Source organism: Pristiophorus japonicus, chromosome 1 (genome assembly GCF_044704955.1).
Source record: "Pristiophorus japonicus isolate sPriJap1 chromosome 1, sPriJap1.hap1, whole genome shotgun sequence".
NCBI classification, from domain to species: Eukaryota; Metazoa; Chordata; class Chondrichthyes; family Pristiophoridae; genus Pristiophorus; species Pristiophorus japonicus.
In genome coordinates, this window is record NC_091977.1 from 228,813,596 (window position 1) to 228,823,495 (window position 9,900).

Below are 9,900 nucleotides of genomic sequence, written 5' to 3' on the forward strand. Positions count from 1 at the left end.
TACTGTGACTTCAAATAAAAACAAGTTTTCTCTCTGCTGAGGTTAACCCTCCCTCACACACACACACACAGAGAGCAGTCCCTCTCGCACAGGAGAGGGTCGTAGCTCCGAGATACCTCCGTTGTATCTGTGGAGCAAAGTCATCAAACATTCAGACCGAAGTTTCTCAGTGGGGAGGGAAGTTTCCTTACCTTCTTAAAACGTGGAGCTATTTAAAACAAACAAACACACACACAGGATAAAAGTTCGGATGTGTCAAAGAGTTGCTGGTCATCGTGGTCGGGACATCTCTCGCAGCATCTTGTCCAAAGCCATGGCGTGGGGTGTTTTTTTTTAAGGGGAAGGGGTGCCCCTGATGACCATCTGTTCTCCAGCCACTACATCACAAGCTTCCCCCTGTAGCCAGCAGATTTCTTCTCTTCTCCTTTTGGAACCAAACTTCCCCCCCCCGCTGCCCGCACACTTGCCTTGCGCCGAGTCAGCGGCGGCACATAGGAAAAGGAAGTGAAGCACGTTCGGATTGGATTAAATCAGCGACAGGGATAAGGTGGAGTTTCAGTCCCTCGTCATCTGCTTTTCTCTCTCTCTCTGAGTTGTAAATCTCTTTTTCTCTTCCCCATTTAAAACCAGAAGTGTGTAGTTGACGACCCCTAATGGGCATCTTAGGAAAAACCAGCCTAGTTCCAGTCTTTTCCTTTACCCCATTTCGCACAACTGTTCACTTGTCTTTGCAATGTGAGTTTAGTTTTATTTGGACTCATTTTTATTGAAAGTTTGAATAAAATCACTTTAGCTTATTTAAGGCTCCGCAGCCTTGCTCTTCATTGAAAAGAAGGAGCAGTCTCAACGAGGTCTCGAGCACAAATACAAGGCCAACATCCCCGGTGCCAGTGCTGGGGGAGTGCTGCACTGTCGGAGGTGCCGTCTTTCGGGTGAGATGTTAAAACCGAGGCCCCGTCTGCCCTCTCAGGTGGAGGCGAATGATCCCACAGCCACTAATCAAAAAAGAGCAGGGGAGTTCTCCCGGGTGTCCTTCACAATATTTATCCCTCAACCAAAATCACAAAAAAAAACAGATGATCTGGTCATTGTCATTTTGTTGTTTGTGAGAGCTTGCTGTGTGCAAATTGGCTGCCGCGTTTCCCTACATTACAACAGTGACTACACTTCAACAGTACTTCATTGGCTGTAAAGAGCCTTGGGACATCCTGAGGTTGTGAAAGGTGCTATATAAATGCAAGTTCTTTCTTTCCTCTCTACAGCAGATCTCTCCCTCAGCATTCCTTGGGGCTTTGCTGTATATCTACACCTTGCATCAATATATCTTCAGAATTTCTTTCCATAGTTGGCTTAGTGCATTGTCACTCTGCTTGCGACAGGAAAGATTTGATTTATAAGGAACACGGTGACATTTTAAAATATACTATTAACGTAATCCAATAAAAAGAAAGACTTGCATTTATATAGCACCTTTCACGGCCACTGGACGTCCCAAAGCGCTTTACAGCCAATGAAGTACTTTTTGAAGTGTAGTCACTGTTGTAAAGTAGGAAACACAGCAGTCAATTTGCATATAGCAAGCTCCCACAAACAGAATTGTGATAATGACCAAATAATCTGTTTTCATGATGTTGATTGAGGGATAAATATTAGCTAGAGCATCAGGGATAACTCCCCTACTCTTCATCAAAATAGTGCCATAGAATCTTTTACATCCATCTGAGAGATCAGATTGGGCCTCCATTTAACATTTCATCCATAAGATAGCACCTCCAACAGTGCAGTAGAGTGTCAGCCTAGATTTTTGTGGGACCCAAACTCCCAACCTTCTGACTCAGAGGCGAGGGTGCTACCAACTGAGCCATGACAAAGAGACAGAGCAGGAAAAGTGAAACTGTTGGGTCTAAACAACTACTAGATGGAGTCAGTTTCTTCAGGATGGTTATATTTCCATTACATCTTTTTTTACTTTTCTTCACACACGCATACACTGACACACACACAGGAACATGCCAAACCAGCTGTATGGAAAGGTCAGCTCCCATCTGTCTCTGGACTTATGCCCTCACCCCACTATATTGTACAAATTTGGGCAATAGTCATAAACTGTTTATAGTCAAAAGTCAGCAGCAACTCAGGACAGTAAGCTAAACTGCGTTGGTGCTGCCAAAGGCTGTACACGCCACTAACAGAGATGGTTTCACCTTGCATTACTGACAGCAGTGTTAAGACAAGAGCGCATGCCATCATAGTAAGGGTCACCAACCCTCCTGGATTGCCGTGGAGTCTCCAGGAATTAAAGACTAATCTCTAGGACACTGCTGCGAGCAACACCCAGAAGAAATATCATAGGGGCACTTAAAAAATTTTTTTTTTTTTGAAGAAAAAAAACTGCATAATTTTGTTTACTAGTTTTAAAAATATTGGATTTGGGACAAAAAAGGTTGTTTGACTGGCAATCAAGCATCATCCAATCAGGTAATGAAGAGTATTCACTTTCTGATTGGCTAGGAAGGCGGTGCACCGCGAGGATGGACATATCCAGCAACCAATGGCGAGAGGGCGGGGGCGGAAGAGTTGGAGGCAGGAGGTCATGTGATGACACCTTCAGGAATGTGTTCAACCAGAGTTGGCGACCCTACATCACAGGTGCTTTGATCTTTTGACCACTTTTGGGACAGCTCCTGCGTCTTCTTGACTTTGCATTGACTGATCTCAGGTGGTACAGCAGTTGCCGGACTATAATTAGCCAGAGCACTCCCGGCTATGGAAAGGGAAAACATATGGCCAGTTTCCCTGCTCCTGATCCAATAATCCCTGCTGGAAAGAGGCATCGTCTCCATTTTAAAATTCGTATCCTTGTTTTCAAATCCCTCCACAGTCTCGCCCCTCCCCATCTCTATAACCTCCTCCAGCCCTACAATCCCCCGAGATCTCCGCGCTCCTCCAATTTTGGCCTCTTGCGCATCCCCGATTTCGATTGCTCCACCATTGGTGACCGTGCCTTCAGCTGTAGAGGTCCTAAGCTCTGGAATTCCCTCCCTAAATCTCTCCGCCTCTCTCTCTGCTCCTTTATGACACTCCTTAAAGCCTACCTCTTTGACCAAGCTTTTGGACATCTTGGGATGTTAAAGGTTAATAATCAAACTTCCTTGTATCTTGAAGCACCAGGCTTTCCAATATAAACAGGATGGCTTTTAAATGCTATGAGAAAAAAGCATGGCTTATCCTCTTCTCCTGAGTATTAGCTACGAAAAATGCTTGTGCAAGGAAATAAGTAACTGGAATGACATCTAGTTTAATAAACGTGGGCAGAGGAATCCATTAACTGTAGCACGCAAATATAGCGATTAATAATGGTGGTGCAGGCTCGAAGGGCCGAATGGCCTACTCCTGCACCTATTTTCTATGTTTCTATGTTTCCTATTCTCCAAAGGACTGGAGAACAGTTAAGCCAGGAAAATGTGTTTCAGAAAAGCAGCTTTGAAGTAAACAACTAAGACTGTTTATGTAAATCAACCGTTTTCAAAGGATTCAAGAGTCGATACATCATAAGGTCTTATCTGTGACATGTTCCTTTGATGTAGGCAAAATATGGTATAAAAGGAGCATGGTTTCAACCATTTTTTGGAGGGTTTGAAAGATAGAGATTAATTGAAACGTGTTGTTGTGAACCACAGGAGGAAAGAGGTTGACTAACAGTCCTAATAGCTCCTTATGTGGCTCGGTGTCAAATCTTTTGTGATAACTCTCCTGTGAAGCAGCTTGGGATGTTTTACTAGGTTAAAAGCACTGTGTAAATGCAAGTTGCTGTTGTGCCTGAAGGGCATTTAGCTGTGATGCTGTTCATGGGGAACTAGCCTCTTAACGTTCATTGTAAAGTGTAGATTGACCAAGGTGCTGTCAGGGATGGGAAGCTATAATTATAAGGAAAGAGGAGGTACAGGGAGAATGTTGTTTATGCGGAGAATAAGAACATAAGAACATAAGAAATAGGAGCAGGAATAGGCCATATGGCCCCTCGAGCCTGCTCCGCAATTCAATAAGATCGTGGCTGATCATCGACCTCAACTCCACTTTCCCGCCCCATCTCCATATCCCCAAAGACTCCAAAAATCTATCTATCACAGCCTTGAATATATTCAGAGACTCAGCTTCCACAGCTCTCTGGGGCAGAGAATTCCAAATATTCACAACCCTCCGAGTGAAGAAATTCCTCCTCCTCTCTGTCTTAAATGGTCTACCCCATATCCTGAGACTGTGCTCCCTAGTTCTAGACACTCTAGCCAGGGGAAATAACCTCTCAGCATCTACCCTGTCAATCCCCTTCAGAATCTTGTATGTTTCAATGAGATCACCTCTCATTCTTCTAAACTCCAGAGAGTATAGGCCCATTCTACACAATATCTCATCAAAAGACAACCCTCTCATCCCAGGAAGCAATCTAGTGAACCTCCGTTGTACCGCCTCCAAGGTAAGTATATTCTTCCTTTGATAAGGAGACCAAAACTGTGTGCAGTACTCCAGATGTAGTCTCACCAAACCCTGAACAATTGTAGCAAGACTTCCTTACTCTTATACTCCACCCCCCTTGCAATAAAGGACAACATGCCATTTACCTTCCTTATTGCTTGCTGTACCTACATGCTAGCTTTCTATGTTTCTTGCATGAGGACACCCAAATCTCTCTGAACACCAACATTTAAAAGTTTCCCACCGTTTAAAAATATTCTGTTTTTCTATTCTTCCTACTAAAGTGAATAACCTCACATTTCCCTACATTATGCTCCATCTGCCACCTTACTGCCCATTCACTTAGTCATCTATATCCCTTTGCAGATGCTTTCTGTTCTCCTCGCAGCATACTGTCCCACCTAGCTTTGTATCATCAGCAAACTTGGCTACATTACACTCGGTCCCTTCAGCTAGGTCATTAATATAGATTTTAAATAGCTGAGGCCACAGCACTGATCCTTGTGGCACCCCACTAGTTACAGCCTGCCAAACTGAAAAAGACCCGTTTATCCCTACTCTGTTTTCTGTCCATTAACCGATCCTCTATCCATGCTAACACATTACCTCCAATCCCATGAACCCTGTCTTGTGTAATAACCTGTTATGTGGCACCTTATCGAATGCCTTTTGGAAATCCAAATACACTACATCCACTGGTTCCTCTTTATCTACCCTGCTGGTTACATCCTCAAAAAACTCTAATAAAATCCTTTCATAAAATTATGTTGACTCTGCCTAATGATGTTATGATTTGCTAAGTGCCCTGATATCACTTCCTTAGCAATGGATTCCAACATTTTCCCAACGATGGGTGGTGTATGGAATGCTTTGCCACAGAGAGTGGTTCAGGCAGAGACCGTTGCCTGTTTTGATGGAAAGGTGGATACATTTTGAGGCAGCGACAGATATGGGACTATGGGCTGAGACCGGGGCAGTGAGATTAGTTTTAGGTTGCTATAGCAAAAAGCCAGCACAGATATGAAGGGATGAACTAACCTTTCTTCTGTGCTGTAACTTTCTATGGTAAGGCTTGCACCTGAAGAATGGTCACTAGGTGGGGCTACTAGGCACCAGTACAACGCATCCCAATTCAACTTGTCACCCAGCCAAAACTGACACTGCAGATTGGCCGCCCATTATAAAAAACAATCGATTACCATTGATTTTAATGGAAATGGAAATTGGGCAGTTTCTACAATGGGCAGCCAATCTGCAACACCAGTGATACAAACAGAAAATTCTGGAAACAATCAGGCAGCATCTGTGGAGAGAGAAACCGAGTTAACAGGGGTCACTTTAATCCTACTCACTCTGCAGAAACCGGGCGGGTGGACAGTTAAAATCCCCCTGGCTCTTACCTGTCCAAAAGCCACAGCGATCATAACATCTGCAATTTTAACCTGCTTTCCTGAGCAGGGAGCAAGGACACATACCCAGAGCCAACAAGGTCCTTCTTTACAAATGCATGTTGCAGCCCGATTACATCATTGAAACCTGACTGTAATTTTAACTCAAGCCTGAGCGAGGAATCCACCTGGAGTTAAAATCGGGGCCAACGGTTCAGGTTGGTGACCTTTCACTTGTAAAACTCTGTTTTACTCTCCACAGATGCTACATGATCTTCTGAGTGTTTCCTGAATTTTCTGTTTATATTTCAGATTTTCAGCATCTGCAGTATTTTGTCTTTTGCCACAATACCAGTGTGTTGTTTTATTTGGAAGAATTAAGTTGAAATTAAAGCTAAATAGAGAAAATGGAGGGAAATGGATGCAGCATTAAAATGTTTAACATCTTAAATGTATATTTTAAAATGTTTTTTGTGTTTAATATTGCAACAGTAAAGCTATTCCTGATGATTCTTCAGTTCTTTACTGTAATATTAGCATTTGTTTCAGAGTCACAGCATTGAGCAGAAAATTGAAAGTGTTGACTGTCCCAGAGAATATGGAGTTCCTTGGACCTCCCAGCACATTAATGGTTAATTGTTCCGATTCAGAGCAAACAGATTGCAATGTTCCTGGTCACACTATATTTAATCTCACCTCTCATTGGGCTCAATTTTCCCCAGTATTTGCGCAATTTTTTTTGGAGCAGGCTGCTTTTTCTGGCCTAACTTAAAAATCCCCAGTTTCCCCAATCAATTTGCACCAGCGTAACTCACTTATGAATTTTTTTTATCAGTTTTTTTTTCAGCCAAAGGGGGCGTAACCAACCATCTACGCCACTTCTGGCCATTTAGGGAAGTTTGGCCAGCTGAGAGTTACTCCAGTTCTGATTAGGCCAGCGTATGTGGCCTGTCCTGAAAAACCTTCCCTAAAGTTAAGGAAATCGGCGCAGGTAATGAAAGTGGTGCAGCAGATGCCGGACACACTGAAATAATTGAAAAACACATAGCAGCAACTTACCTCCAACCCCGCCCGAAGGCTGTCCGGTCCCATTCTCGGTCCCTGGTTCACACACACAGTGGGAGAGAGAGAGAGACACGAACCGGCGATCGAGAAGACCGGACAGCCTTTGGGCGGGGTTGAAGGTAAGTTGGTGCTATGTGTTTTTCAATTCTTTTAATGTGTTGGGAGATGGCTGTATGTTTCACTTTGCAGCCTCAGCTTGTATCATGTCCCTGGTTACCATGGCAGCCCGATCGTTTTGGCGCAAATCAAGGCTCCACCCCCAAAACTAAAGGTCGGGTTACGCCAGGCCAAAATGAAGAGATGCAATGAGGAAACTTGCAACACTTTTTTTCTTGGCGTACTTGGGCCCCAAAAAGTCGGGCGTAACTTTTCAAGTATGCCAAAAAAATGCGTTGGGGAAAATTGAGCCCAAATCACTGGTAACAATTAATTATCCTTCTTTACTGCACCTGATCTGACAAATAGAAACAGGAGTAGATCATTCAGTGCCCCCACCCCAAAAACTTGTTCCACCATTCAGTTAGATCATGGCTGATTTGTATCTTAACTCCATCTATCCGCCTTGGTTCCGGAACCCTTACTCCCCCTTTGCCAAACAAAAATCTCAGTTTTGAAATTTTCCATTGACCCCCGGCCTCAACAGCTTTTGTGGGGAGAGAGTTCCAGATTTCCACTACCCTTTGTGTGAAGGAATGCTTCCTGACATCACTCCTGAACGGCCTAGCTCTAATTTTAAGGTTATGTCCCCTTGTTCTGGACTCTTCCACCAGAGGAAATAGTTTCTCACTCTCTCCCCTATCAAATCCTTTAATCATCTTAAACACTTCAATTATAATCACCCCTTAATCTTCGATACTCGAGGAAATACAAGCCTAGTCTATGCAACCTGCCTTCATAATTTAACCCCATTAGCCCTGGTATCATTCTGGTGAATCTGCACTGATCCCCTTTCCAACTTTGTAATACTATGTGTCTTACAATATTACTTGTGTTTGAATTGAGTTTTGGTTCCCCAACTCAAAAATATTTGAGAGGACGAGAGAGACAATTTGATCAAAACACTGTTGATTTCAAGTTCTAGAGTGCACCTCATGCAATAAGGGCATATTTAGTTTTCCTTCTACTAATTTCAAAAACAAATATAAGAATGTAAGAAATAGGAGCAGGAGTAGTTCATTTGGCTTTAAACAAAAATGTATTATATAAAAGTTACATTCTCAGCACAGTTTAGAAGGTATCAGTTGCATTATCTGAATGGCAATGGATGACACTGCCAGCAGTATTCCTGGAAAACCTATTACAGTTACACGATGAGACAACTGGGAGTTGTGTAAATCACATAAACCCACGAACTTGAATTCGGGTGGGCTTTAATATACAGCAACAAAAAAATTGGATTACAGATGCATGTGGGTGGAAATCAGTTTTTCTGTTTAAGAAACACAGGCAGAGTTAAATAGGTTTAGTCACACTTTCAGAAGAAAGTCTGGAATAAAATATATTACCAATGTTTCAACGCAACAACAACTTGTATTTATATGGCGCCTTTAATGCAGTCAAACATCCCAAGGTAGTTCACGGGAGCGTTATCAAACAAAATTTGACACCGAGCCACATAAGGACATATTACAGCAGATGGCCAAAAGCTTGCCATGTAAAATACTAATAAAAATGACTTGTTAAAGACGACTCACTAGCCCAGGCAATTGCCAACGTCCCAGCAATTGTCCTGGTCAATATTTATCCCTCAATCAACATAACAAAAACAGATTATCTGCACATTATCACATGCTGTTTGTGGGAGCTTGCTGTGCACAAATTGGCTGCCGCATTTCCTACATTATAACAGCGACTATACTTCAAAAGTATTTCATTGACTGTAAAGCGCTTTGGGATGCTTGGTGGTTGTGAAAGGCGCTGTTTAAATGCAAGTCTTTCTTTTTTCTTTTCAATTAAAAGAGAAAGAAGCTTTTACAAATGAAATGTAACAAAACCGAAATGTCTTCCTCTATATTGAAGCAACAGACAATACTTTTGCCATTCAAAGACTTACCTTATGATCAGAGGGGGCTGTTCAGAGTTTATGCTAGTTGGCTTCAATATCGGAAATTGATCCTCAGTAGGATGCAGTGAGAGTACAGCTTTGGCCTCCAACTTCTGTGTTTCAATGGAACAATTTAATCTCCTGCAACTGGCTGACTTAAAAGACTCTGCAGATTGAAATTGCGTTTTGTTTGTTTTTTGTGATGAATTGCCTATTCAGTTTATAACAGTTATAAAGACTGTCTCACTTATTTTTAAATCATTTGATTTAAAGCAAATGCTGCTGTAATTAACTGCTATCTCCCTCATTAACGGAATGTAAACCACATGTTTGCTCCTCAGAACTTGACTGAGTTTGAATTCAGCAACTCTTTCAGGGAATAAAACTTTCCCTCTCAACGATTTCTTTCCGCCCAAGCTGCAGGATTTTGTGCCGTTCCTCTCATTGCCATCCACTTCTTATGAAGGGGAAAGGGAGAAGACACTGTCCTGTGCTCCTCCTCCTCTTGGATAGAGGAGGAGAAATTTTCAGGGTCAATAATGCCATGCCGTTCCTACATTCCCTAGTCTCTGTCAACAGGATCTTACTGCAGATAACATCCCCCTGACAGAGCACGTACTCAGGATGGAGTCCTGCATCTTACTGATGCTTCCTCTTGCAAACCATTTCCCCCCCCTAATCAGGGTAAACACACTACATTGCACGTGAACATTATTTTTTTTTAAATAGCCTTAATCCCATCGTGATGTACCAGAACTGAGAATCGAATTAGCAGCAGATTTTTCACCCATAGCCATTACAGAAACATAGAACTCTACAGCGCAGAAGGAGGACATTTCGGCACATTGTGTCTGTAGTGTATGGAGAAAGAATCAGACTGAACACTGTGAGCTCAAAGTAAAGTGTGACCTTAGTCTTTTACTGCAGGTC

At 42.6% G+C, this 9,900-nt stretch overlaps 1 protein-coding gene across 3 annotated transcripts in view; it reads right to left on the reverse strand.

Annotated features, from left to right (window-relative positions):
* Positions 1–9,356, reverse strand: part of cemip2 (cell migration inducing hyaluronidase 2) — a 166,173-nt gene extending 156,817 nt beyond the window's left edge. For 2 of the 3 annotated variants that reach the window (XM_070887497.1, XM_070887515.1), the window contains exon 1: positions 192–478. The gene's annotated coding sequence lies outside the window, so the exon portion shown is untranslated. Of the gene's footprint in view, positions 1–191; positions 479–8,979 lie in introns of those variants that run through there. The other variant, XM_070887505.1, reaches the window with a different exon arrangement.
* Positions 9,357–9,900: the final 544 nt, after the last annotated feature.